Consider the following 13,170-nt stretch of genomic DNA (forward strand, 5'->3'; position numbering starts at 1 on the left):
TTGCTTGTGCAGCCCCAGACTGGCAGCTCCCCAGCAGACACTTCTTTGCCCGCCAGGTCATGCCTGCACTGCACCGCTTTGTGATGGCCAATGTGGAGTGAGGGCTGGAGCACGCGGTTGGTAAAAGGGTCCACGTCACCATGGACTCCTGGAGCAGCCGCTTCGGGACAGGCCGCTACCTGTCCTTCACTGTCCACTGGGTCAGCTTGGTGGAAGGGGGTGAGGATGGGAGAGCAGCAGCGGGCACAGCAGCAGCAGCAACACAGTGAGTGGTGCCACCCCGCAGGGTCAGGGGAACTGCAGCAGGTTCCTCCGATCCTCTGTCATTCTCCGGCACACCTGGCCAAACCCCCCCCCGCCTCAGCAGCAGTGTGAAGCCACGCCCTTGCCAAGCGCTGCTGCAGTTGGTCAGCCTTGGGAAGACCAAACTGACGGCAACCCATGTGTTGGCCAAACTCCAGGAGCAGGAGAGGAGTTGGCTGACCCCCAGAGGCCTCAGAGTCAGAGAGGTGGTGGCCGACAATGGGGCCAATCTGGTTGCCGCAATCGACAGGGGAAACCTGACCCACATCCCCTGTCTTGCCCACGTGCTGAACCTGGTGGTGCAGAAGTTCTTGCGCACCTACCAGGGGATGAACGAACTGCTGGAAACGGCAAGGAATGTTGTGGGTCACTTCCGGCGCTCGGCTGCAGCCTGTGCGAGCCTGGAAGACGTGCAAAAGGAGCTGGAGCTTCCACGCCATCGGCTGATCCTTGACGTTCCAACTCGCTGGAACTCCACCCTGGCGATGTTGGAGCGTCTGGTTGAACAAAAGCACGCTGTGAACCAGTACCTTGCCCTGGCCACTGTGTCCGCTGCTCAGAAAAGGGACAAGACCAGCAACATCTCATCCATCGTCCCCGATGACAACTGGGGGCACACGCAGCAGGTGTGCTTAGTGCTGGCTCCCTTTCTGCAGGCCACTAACATGGTGAGCAGGGACCATGCAATGGTGTGCGAGTGGGTGCCCCTGGTTTGTCTGCTGAACAGGGCCCTTGATGCTTTGTTGGAACAGGGAGCGGCAGCCTTGGCCCAGCAGGAGCGGCAAGCAGCTGCACAGTCCACCTCTGAGGGGGAGGAGGAGGAGGACTTGGTGGAGGTCCCTGACCTTGCTGCTGATGAGGGGGAGCAGCACAGTGCAGCTGAGTTGGTGCGGGGGTGGAGAGAGGATGAGGCGGCAGAGGAGGAGGATGAGGATAGCACTGCCGTCGATGTGCCAGCACACGTGGCCCGCCTCTTCCCAATGGCAGCGCACATGCTGACGTGCCTGTGCAGGGACCCCAGGGTGATCCAGATGAAGCAGAGGGAGGACATCTGGATCAGCATGATGTTGGACCCGCGCCTCAAGGGGAAGTTGAGCCAGTTCCTGCCTCCTGCAGGAGGAGACCCAGCACAACAAATAAGGAGCTTGCAGCAGGCCCTTGTTGAGCGCTTGGAGGAAGCCTTCCAGCAGCCTTCCACCCCCCCCCCTGTCCAGCCAGCACAGAGGCAGCAGCAGGTGCCTGCATCCAGCAGCAAGCGCACCACAGACCTGCTGTCTCTCAGCAATGAGCTCTCCAGGACTGTAGAGGCTCCAGCAGTGACTAGAGAGGAGGTGCATGCAGCAGCATCCTCCTCCGGTCACAGCCAGCGCCTGACCCGCATGGTGGCTGACTACATGGGGTCCTACAGCGGGCTTAACAGCGATGCCCCTGTTGATCCCATGGAGTATTGGGTCAAGCGCCTGGAGATCTGGAGCGAGCTGGCGCAGTACGCCCTGGAAGTGCTGTCCTGTCCCCCTTCCAGCGTGCTGTCCGAGCGCTGCTTCAGTGCAGCTGGTGGCGTGGTCACCGAGAAACGCTCACATCTGTCTCACAAGTCTGTGGACAGACTGATGTTTCTCAAGATGAACCAGGCGTGGGTGGAAGGCGAGTTCCTGGCCCCTGTTGTCGGCGAGAGGGGGACATGAACTGGCTGCCGGAAGAACCATCGTTAATATGCCTTACCACCCTTTACCACCTCCTGGCTCCTGCTTGGTGTTGGGCGAACAGTGTTCGCCACTGTTCGGGTTCTGCAGAACATCACCCTGTTCGGGTGATGTTCGAGTTCGGCCGAACACCTGATGGTTTTCGGCCAAACTGTTCGGCCATATGGCCAAACTAAGAGCGCATGGCCGAACGTTACCCGAACGTTCGGCTAGCGCTGTGATTGGCCGAACGGGTCACATGGTTCGAACCCGTACGCGCGCTGATTGGCCGAACGGGTCACGTGGTTCGGGTAAATAAATACCCGATCCACGTCATTTCTCCGCCATTTGTCTGTGGGTTTAGCTTTGGGTAGGCAGGCAGGGTAGTTCTCTATCCAGCCAGGCTAGCCAGGGTCCCCCCAGTCATTGTGTCGCTGCTGGGAATAGTAGTACACCGCTCACCCACACTATATAGCATTGTGTTTACTGCCACTCTGTGTGTCTGCTGGGAACAGTAGTACACCGCTCACCCTGTATAGCATTGTGCTCTGTGTCGCTGCTGGGAATAGTAGTACACCGCTCACCCACACTATATAGCATTGTGTTTACTGCCACTCTGCGTCTCTGCTGGGAACAGTAGTACACCGCTCACCCTGTATAGCATTGTGCTCTGTGTCGCTGCTGGGAACAGTAGTACACCGCTCACCCACACTATATAGCATTGTGTTTACTGCCACTCTGTGTGTCTGCTGGGATCAGTAGTACACCGCTCACCCTGTATCAGTGATGAGCAAATCCGATCCGGATGCTACTCGGATAGTAGCTATCCCGATTTCTCCCAGTAATGCATTGCGGCCTGGGCGGGGGGTTTAATCCTTACCCATCATGACGTCTTCTTCGTCCGTCCTTCGGCCCTCCCACGATGCGTTCCACTCCGGCGTCACGTGACTACACACTTCCTCCTTCAACCCGGAAGGAGGAAGTGTTTTTTAGTCACGTGACGCCGGAGTGGAGCGCATCGTGGGAGGTGCCGAGGGACGGACGAAGAAGACGTCATGATGGGTAAGGATTAAACCCCCCGCCCAGGCCGCAGTGCATTACTGGGAGAAATCCGGATAGCTACTATCCGAGTAGCATCCGGATCGGATTTGCTCATCACTACCCTGTATAGCATTGTGCTTTGTGTCGCTGCTGGGAATAGTAGTACACTGCTCACCCACACTATATAGCATTGTGCTCTGTGTCGCTGCTGGGAATAGTAGTACACCGCTCACCCACCACTGTATAGCATTGTGCTCTGTGTTGCTGCTGGGAATAGTAGTACACCGCTCACCCACCACTGTATAGCATTGTGCTCTGTGTCGCTGCTGGGAATAGTAGTACACCACTCACCCACCACTGTATAGCATTTCTGTACTGCCACTGTACTGCTGCCAGTCAGCGTGTACTTTAAGGATAAGTGAAATGAAGAAGAAATCCTGTGAAAGAGGGAGGGGCAAGGGAAGAGGTGTTTCCCCTGACGGTTCACGTACAGGCCACAGTATAGCACCGAAGAAAACCCACTCAATACCGCCCATGTTGTCCAGGAAATCAACCCTCACAAATCCAAAAGAACAGGACCAGATAATTAATTGGATGACCTCTCAAGCGTCCAGCAGTGGGTTAAGCAGCACCAGCACATCACGCACGAGGTCCGAGTCCTCAGCCAGTTACAAGGAGCCAGTGGGCACAAAGCTGACACAACCGGCAGCGACACCACGCACACAACTGCCAAATAACCAGTCCGAAGAATTTCCTCAGGACACAATGGGGTATTCGCAGGAGCTATTCCCAGCCCAACAAACTTCCACCTTTCAAAGATCAATGGAACAGCCAGAAATGTTGTGCTCGGATTCACAACCATTGACTGTGGGAAATGCACCGCGCACTGAAATGCAAGGCGAGTCCGAGGAGGACTCGGAAACCCAAATCCCAGAGCAAGTTGGGCAGGAGGGGTTTCAATTGCAGGAGGTCGGCCGAGAAGATCTTGAAGACGACGTTGGAGTGTGCTGTGCAGAGGTTGTTGTGGGGAGCTCTACTCCACGGCGGCGGCCCACAATCACATATGAAGAGTTTGAGGAGATGGAAGAGGAGGAGGGTATGGACAATATTGACAGAGACCCAGATTTTGTATGTGAAGGAGAACATCGCCGTCGTAGCAGCACAGATGAGTCTGTTGAAGAACCCACTGCTGCACGAGTTCGCCTTGTGCCACAAGGTAGGTGGCGTGAAATTTCAGGCACCACAAGCGTGGAAGTTCAAGTGAGACGCAAAAAAGGCGCAAACAGAAATCGCCAGCAAGGCAGGTGCTCCAAAGTCTGGCCTTTCTTTGAAGACTGCAGTGAGGATGGTACCATGGTGATTTGCAAGGTGTGCAAGACCCGCCTGAGCAGGGGGAAACATATTAACAACCTCTCCACCACCAGCATGACCCACCACATGGTATCCAAACATCCCACTCTGTGGGCGCCAGGACAGGGTACCAGCAACTTTGCCTCCCTTGGGGTCACCAGACTCACCACCAGACCCGCATCAGCAGCAGCAGTAGCCCAGCCATTGCGTGGTTCACAACATTCACAAACATCAGACGACGCTGACACTGTCACTTTCCGGAGTAGTGCTCTTGAGGTCTCCCAGTGTTCATCAAACACAACAACCAACAGCCGTTCAGTGTGCAGCCCTACGGTTCAGTTGTCTGTCTCGGAGATGCTTGAGCGCAAGAGGAAATTGCTAGCAAATGACCCCCGGGCCGTGGCACTAACAGCCAGCATAGCAAAGCTTCTGGCCTGCGAAATGCTGCCATATCGAGTGGTGGAGACAAACAGCTTCAAGGGCATGATGTCAGTGGCCATCCCACGTTACGTGGTTCCCAGCTGCTACCACTTTGCGCGCTCTGCAGTGCCTGAGTTGCATGAGCACGTGGTCAGCAAAATAACCCGAAGCTTGAAGAATGCCGTTGCCTGCAAGGTTCACCTCACCACTGACACCTGGATGAGTGCGTTCGGCCAGGGTTGATACATCTCCCTTACCGCGCACTGGGTGAACCTTGTGGAGCCTGGCAGCGATTCCTCACCTGCTACGGCGCGGGTGTTGCCCACGCTGCAAACAGCTGCACCGCCGTCCCTGCCACTGGATAACAACAGCAGCACCTACCTCTCTGACTCCTTCTCCTCCAACGCATCTCAAAGCTGTACCTCATCCGGAAACGCTAACCCAGCAGCAGTAGGATCGTGGAAGCAGTGCAGCACAGCTGTTGGCATGCGTCAGCAAGTGTTGCTGAAGCTGATCTGCCTTGGGGATAAGCAGCACACAGGGGAGGAAATTTGGAGGGGAATAAAGGAACAGATGGATTTGTGGCTGGCACCGCTGGACCTGAAACCGGGCATGGTTGTGTGTGATAATGGGAGTAATCTCATTCGCGCTTTAAGGTTGGCTAAGCTGACACACATCCCTTGCCTGGCGCACGTGATGAACCTAGTAGTTCAGCAGTTCCTGAGGACATACCCAGGTGTGGCCGATCTTCTGTTGAAGGTGCGACGAGTGGCCAAACATTGCAGAAATTCCAGTACTGCTTCGGGGGCACTCGCCAAGATGCAGGAGCGCTTCAATCTCCCCCACCATCGCTTGCTGTGTGATGTCCCTACGCGCTGGAATTCTACGCTGCACATGCTAGCCCGCTTTTGCGAGCAGAAGAGTGCAGTGGTCCAGTACATGACGGCGCAGTACCGAGGCGCATCCAGACCGCTGCCAAGCTTCTGTGGATCCGATTGGGCCAACATGTTGGACCTCTGCCAAGTCCTCCAAAATTTTGAGCAATCCACTTTGCTTGTGAGCAGTGACAACTCTTCAGTCAGCATTACCATACCACTGCTGTGTTTACTGAAGAAGTCAATGTTGAAAATCAAGGAAACAGCTGTCATGATGCAACTGGGGGAATCTGAAGGAGAAAACGATCAGCGTGATGGTACCAACATCAGGCCATCCGCCTCAGGAAACGCTGGCCCCAGCAGCTATGACGAAGAAGAGGAGGAGGAACAGCTGGAGTTGGAGCAGGAATTTCATGCCACCACTGACAAGGGCCAGAGCGGTGCACGTTGGACTTCCACAATTCAGCGCGAATGGTCAGCAGAAGCAGACCAGGAAGAAGGTGACGACTATGATGCATCACAACAACTATCACAACGCTCACAAGAGGATGATGAGGATTCTGGCAGGACTCTGGCACACATGGCTCAATTCATGCTAGACTGCATTGAACGCGACCCACGCATTGTGCGCATTCTGGACAACACCAATTACTGTGTTTATACCCTTCTGGATCCACGGTACAAACACAATGTTCCAAAACTGCTTGAAGAAAGAGTCAGACAGGTCAAAATGGAAGATTACCAGCAGGCCCTTGTGGAGACTTTAGAGAGGAGATTGACATCCTCCCCCTCCTCTAGCCAGTTGTACGCCGACAGACTGACTTCCGCAAACCCAGGACGACCAGGAGGGCAGCAAACAACACAAGCCGCAGCTAGTGCCCAAAAGGGAATGGTATCGGCAGTGTGCTTGGAGTGGGAAAATTTTCTGACACCCATGCAGCAGCCCACAGAACAGCAAGTGTGCAGATCCACCTCCAACACCGATCACCTGGAGAAGATGATCAAGGACTCCATGTCAGATGGCGTAGCTGTGTTGAACAATCCATCTGCACCCTTCAACTATTGGGTATCGAAGCTAGACACCTGGCACGAACTGGCAATGTACGCAATAGAGGTGCTGGCTTGCCCGGCAGCCAGCGTTATGTCGGAACGCTGTTTCAGTGCTGCCGGAGGCATCGTCACAGATCGGCGTATCCGCCTCTCCACAGAAAATGCAGACCGTCTGGCTCAAATTAAAATGAATCAATCCTGGATTGGAAACGACTATGCAACACTCCTGGACCCCAACCAAGTAACATGAACAATGACCATCTGTGATGGGTTAGCGTTTCCGGTCCCTGTTTATTGAACCTCTTATCTGTATTACATTTATGACTGCATGGTGACAAAATGCATTGCTATCCGCACGCTTCTTGTCCTCATGCAAGGCCTGGGTTGTTGTGTCTCAAAGCGTGGCCTTCTCCTCCTGCGCCTCCTCCTGTTCCATCACGTGTGCTGCTGCTGGGTTAGCGTTGCCGGTCCCTGTTTATGGAACCTCTTATCTTTATTACATTTATGACTGCATGGCGGCAAAATGCATGCTATCCGCATGCTTCTTGTCCTCATGTAAGGCCTGGGTTGTTGTGTCTGAAAGCGTGGCCTTCTACTCCTGCGCCTCCTCCTGTTCCATCATGTGTGCTGCTGCTGGGTTAGCGTTGCCGGTCCCTGTTTATGGAACCTCTTATCTTTATTACATTTATGACTGCATGGCGGCAAAATGCATGCTATCCGCACGCTTCTTGTCCTCATGCAAGGCCTGGGTTGTTGTGTCTCAAAGCGTGGCCTTCTCCTCCTGCGCCTCCTCCTGTTCCATCACGTCTGCTGCTGCTGCTGCTGGGTTAGCGTTGCCGGTCCCTGTTTATGGAACCTCTTATCTTTATTACATTTATGACTGAATGGCGGCAAAATGCATGCTATCCGCGCGCTTCTTGTCCTCATGCAAGGCCTGGGTTGTTGTGTCTGAAAGCGTGGCCTTCTCCTCCTGCACCTCCTCCTGTTCCATCACGTCTGCTGCTGCTGGGTTAGCGTTGCCGGTCCCTGTTTATGGAACCTCTTATCTTTATTACATTTATGACTGCATGGCGGCAAAATGCATGCTATCCGTACACTTCTTGTCCTCATGCAAGGCCTGGGTTGTTGTGTCTCAAAGCGTGGCCTTCTCCTCCTGCGCCTCCTCCTGTTCCATCACGTGTGCTGCTGCTGGGTTAGCGTTGCCGGTCCCTGTTTATGGAACCTCTTATCTTTATTACATTTATGACTGCATGGCGGCAAAATGCATGCTATCTGCACGCTTCTTGTCCTCATGCAAGGCCTGGGTTGTTGTGTCTCAAAGCGTGGCCTTCTCCTCCTGCGCCGCCCTCCTCCTGTTCCATCACGTGTGCTGCTGCTGGGTTAGCATTACCGGTCCCTTTTCCTGGAACCTCTCATCTGTATTACATTTATGACTGCATGCCGACAAAAAGCATGTTACCTGTGCAAAGAAAACAGACATTTCCCCGCATTTAAAAGACAGTTTTCCCTTTGAAACTTTAAAATCTATTTTCTCAAAAACTATAAGCTCTTTTTGCTTAAAATTTTTTTCCTCTTGTACCCACTCCCAAGGTGCACATACCCTGTAGATTTGGGGTATGTAGCATGTAAGGAGGCTTTACAAAGTACGAAAGTCCGGGTCCCCATTGACTTCCATTATGTTCGGAGTTCGGCGCGAACACCCGAACATCGCGGCCATGTTCGGCGAACGTTCGCTAACCCGAACATCTAGGTGTTCGCCCAACACTACTCCTGCTCACTAAGCCAGCCTGGTTCACTTTGACTATTACGTCGCCTGTGTAGCCACACATTTTACAAGTACAGTGGGCTGCTGTTATCTTCGGTGGTATCTTCAGACGCTGTTGACCTTTCCACTGAAGGAAGAGGCGTTACCCAGAAGTGGATCTAAGCGACCACGGGTCTTCGCCCACACCCCCTGGAGGGGAGTGCGGGATTTCGCTGCCTAGTGCCCAGCCAGGTCACAACTGGGATAACCTCAGCAAGTGGTCAGGAGAACAACGACGCTAATATGTGAGATGAGCAGACGTAGTCAGACAGTAGCCAGAGGTCCGGGGCAGGAGAGATCAGCGTAGTCGGGTCACAGGCCAGAGGTCGGGGCAGGCGGCAATCAGCAAAACGAGGTACAATCCAAGAGTCGGGGCAGGCGGCAATCAGGAGAAGTCGGGGTCACAAGCCAAGGGTCAAATCCAGGAGTCTATACAGCAAACGAATAACCAGAGTTTCCACGGGGCTTACGCCAAGCTGTCAGAACGAGCAGCACTGGAGTAATGGCCAGTGCTGCTTTTATACTGGATTTTGGCGCCGAAATTAACGCCCTGCGCATGCGCACTGCGCGCACAGTGATGCGCGCATGCGCGCGCACGCGCAGTGCCGCGCACAGGCGCGCGCAACCGTGCACGCGCGCAAAACCTTGCGCATGCGCGCGCACAACAGCCCGCGCGCATGCGCACACCGCACAACGCCGCGCGCCGCCAACCAGGAAGTCTAGACACAACAGCCAAGGACCCCCTGTGCGTGCGCACCCCGGAAAGGACACGAGACCGACGCCGGGACCTGAGACGGTGAGTGTGACATTGCCCCCCCCCCCCTAAGGGCAACCTCTGGGTGCCCTCAGGGGCTGGTTTTTCAGGGAACCTCTGGTGGAACTGTCTGACCAGTCTTGGGGCATGAACATTAAGAACAGGTTCCCAGGTGTTTTCCTCCATGCCGAATCCCTTCCATTTCACCAAGTATTGGACAGAGTTCCTAATCTTCCTGCTGTCCAGGATCCTCTCCACCTCAAATTCTTCAGCTCCATCCACCAGGACTGGTGGAGGAGGAGCAACCGAACGGTTCGGGAAGGAACTGGGCCTAACTCTCTTCAAACATGACACATGGAACACCGGGTGGATTTGCAGGGACTTAGGAAGGGAAAGCTTGAAGGCCACTTGATTGATCTGAGACAATACTGGAAAAGGACCAATGAATTTAGGGCCCAACTTCTTGGAGGGACAACGTAATTTCAGATTTGTAGTGGACAACCAGACAAGATCTCCAGGAAGTAACTCAGGGCCCTCTCTTCTCAGTTTATCAGCGGCCCTTTTCCCTTTCTCCATAGCTTGTTTCAGGACTTTCTGAATTGTGCTGAAGTTGTCTTTGAGTGCTGCCACCCTCTCTTGAACTCCAGAAACTGTTGATGTAAAGTTAATACCAGGTAGGAAGGAAGGGTGGAACCCATAGTTCACGAAGAAAGGGGACTGGTTGGTAGCAGAATGCATGGAAATATTATATGCAAACTCGGCTGTAGCTAACAGAGGGACCCAGTCATCCTGTGAAGCCGAGATGAAGCACCTTAGATACTGTTCGAGGGTCTGGTTGGTCCTCTCAGTTTGTCCATTGGATTGAGGGTGATACCCCGAGGACAGTGATGAGTGTACTCCTAGGCTTTTACAAAGTTCTTGCCAGAATCTGGACGTGAATTGGACCCCTCGGTCAGAGACCACATCTAAAGGTAAGCCGTGCAGACGAACAATCTCCCTTAGGAAGAGGTCAGCTGTCTCAGCAGCGGAAGGTGTTCCTTTACAGGGAAGGAAATGAGCCATTTTAGAGAAGCGATCCACTACAACCAGGATGGTGGTAAAACCCTGGGAGGAAGGTAATTCGACAACAAAGTCCATGGCTATATTTTCCCAAGGTTTCTCGGGTATAGGCAAAGGGTTCAAGAGACCCCATGGTCTTGTACGTGGGGACTTCGAACGGGCACACACTTCACACGAAGCCACAAACTGTCTACCGTCCTTGGAGATACCCGGCCACCAGCAATCCCTTCGGACCAGATCAAGAGTCCTGTCTTCACCGAAGTGACCCGCAAGCTTACCGTCATGGCAAGCTTGGAGAACTGGGAGACGGAATTCAGAGGGAACAAACAACTTGCCTTGAAAAAAGTGTAGCCCTTCTTTGGCCGTTAGATCCGGGAGCAGATCTTGTGGTATCTGAGCTTGCTTGATAGAATTCAGAAGTTCAGACTGAAGCATGAGGAAGTGCTGAGGAGAGAGTATCTCTTCTACTTCTGGACCAGGAACAGTTTCTGAATGGAACATCCGGGACAAGGCGTCAGGCTTAGTATTCTTGGAACCTGGCCGATATGTAAGATGGAACTTAAACCGGGAGAAGAAGAGGGACCACCTAGCCTGGCGTGGCCTGAGTCTCTTTGCTGAACGAAGGTACTCAAGGTTCTTGTGGTCCGTGAGAATAAGTATGGGATGCTCCGCCCCTTCCAAGAGGTAGCGCCACTCTTCTAGTGCGGCTTTGATGGCCAGCAGTTCTCTGTCTGCCACATCGTAGTTCCTCTCCGCGGAGTTCAACTTTCTGGAGAAAAAGGCCACTGGATGGAGGATGGAACTCGGGCCAAAGCGCTGAGAGAGGATGGCCCCGATAGCAATCTCGGAAGCATCAACCTCCAAAGTGAAAGCCCTGGAGGGATCCGCATGCTTGAGGATGGGAGCGGAGGTGAAACTGGTCTTGAGTTGCTCAAAAGCCCCTTGAGCCTGTGGTGTCCATCTAAATGGAGTACATGTACTTGTCAGCTGAGTAATGGGAGCCACAATTGACGAGAAATTCTTTATGAACTTTCTATAGAAGTTGGCAAACCCGATAAATCTCTGGACTGCCTTCCTGTCAGCCGGTACGGGCCACTCCTGAATGGCAGAGACCTTCTGGGAGTCCATCTCCACCCCCGCAGGGGAGATCTTCAGGCCTAGGAACTGGATGTTCTCCTTGTTGAACTCACACTTCTCTGGTTTGGCATACAGCCTGTGAGTGCGAAGACGAGCAAGGACCTTCTTCACATGCCCCTGATGTTCCTTCTCCGAGGTTGAGAAAATAAGGATGTCATCAAGGTAAACCACTAGGAAGTCATCAATGAAATCCCTGAAGATGTTGTTTACAAAGTGCTGAAACGTGGCAGGAGCGTTGCAGAGGCCGAAAGGCATCACAAGATACTCGTAGTGGCCAAACCGGGAACGAAAGGCGGTCTTCCATTCGTCCCCCTCCCGGATCCGGATCAGATTATACGCCCCTCGCAGATCCAACTTGGAGAAGATACGGGCGGAATGGAGTCTGCGGAACAGGTCAGGCATGAGAGGAAGGGGATAGCGGTTCTTCACCGTAATCTTATTAAGTTCACGATAGTCTATGCAAGGGCGCAGTGACCCGTCCTTCTTCTCAACGAAGAATATTCCCGCTCCAGCTGGTGAAGTGGAGGGACGGATAAAGCCCTTTTGAAGATTCTCTTCAATATATTCCTTCAGGGCCTGGGTCTCCGGTTCCGAGAGAGAATAAGTTCGCCCAAACGGAATAGGCGCCCCTGGTTGGAGATCAACGGGGCAGTCATACGGCCGATGAGGTGGAAGAGAATCTGCCCCGGTCTTATCGAAGACATCTAAGAAGTCATGATACATGGCAGGGACTATGTCCTTCTTAGGAGAGTTCAAGCAGAACAGGACCCCAGCACGAGGGAAACAGCAGCGTGCACAATACTCAGAGCGGAAGGAAACTTCCCCAGTAGCCCAATTTATCGTAGGGTCATGGGTCCGTAACCAGGGCATTCCCAGGATTACAGGAAACAGGGGTGATGGGAGTAAGTCAAAGGATAGATACTCCTGATGCTCTCCTTGAACAGACACTAATATAGGTAAAGTCTCCGAGACGATGGGACCAGACCCAAGACTAGATCCATCGGCCAGCTGAATGGTGAGAGGGTGGTGTCTGGTCCGTGTAGGGAGCTGGAGTTGTTGAGCCACTGATATATCCAGAAAACAGGAGCAGGCTCCAGAGTCGATGATGGCTCTAATTTCGACGATCCTTCCTCTGGGGCCCTGCAAAGAAAGGATGAGAGGAACATGAGAAGATGCAGGCGGCAGACCGGGAGCTCTATTGAAAAGCACCGTAGATTGAGGCTCACCCGAAGGGCGGACAGGGCAGTTCAGTCGAAAGTGGCCAGAAGCTCCACAGTAGAGACACAGGTTAGATGATCTTCTCCGTAGTCTCTCCTCCGCGGAGATCGCAGGCCGGGCCAGACCCAACTGCATCGGTTCAGGTTCATCGGATGCAGGAGTGAGGTCGAAGACCGGGCCAGAAGGAGAAGGCCAAGTGGGGGGACTTCCCAAGGGACGAGAGCTTCCTGACTTCTCCACACGTCTCTCCCTCAGACGCCTGTCGATCTGAATGGCCAGGCGGATAAGTTCCTTTAGGGTGTCAGGAACTCCCACCCTTGCCAGCTCGTCCTTGATGGCGTCTGACAAACCTTGACGGAAGCGGAACTTCAGGGCCGAATCATTCCAAGACACGTCAGCTTCCCAGCGCCTGAACTCTGTGACATAATCCTCTACTGGCCGCCTCCCTTGCCGCAAGGTTTCAAGGACCAATTCAGC

Source organism: Hyperolius riggenbachi, chromosome 2 (assembly GCF_040937935.1).
Source record: "Hyperolius riggenbachi isolate aHypRig1 chromosome 2, aHypRig1.pri, whole genome shotgun sequence".
Taxonomy (NCBI): domain Eukaryota; kingdom Metazoa; phylum Chordata; class Amphibia; order Anura; family Hyperoliidae; genus Hyperolius; species Hyperolius riggenbachi.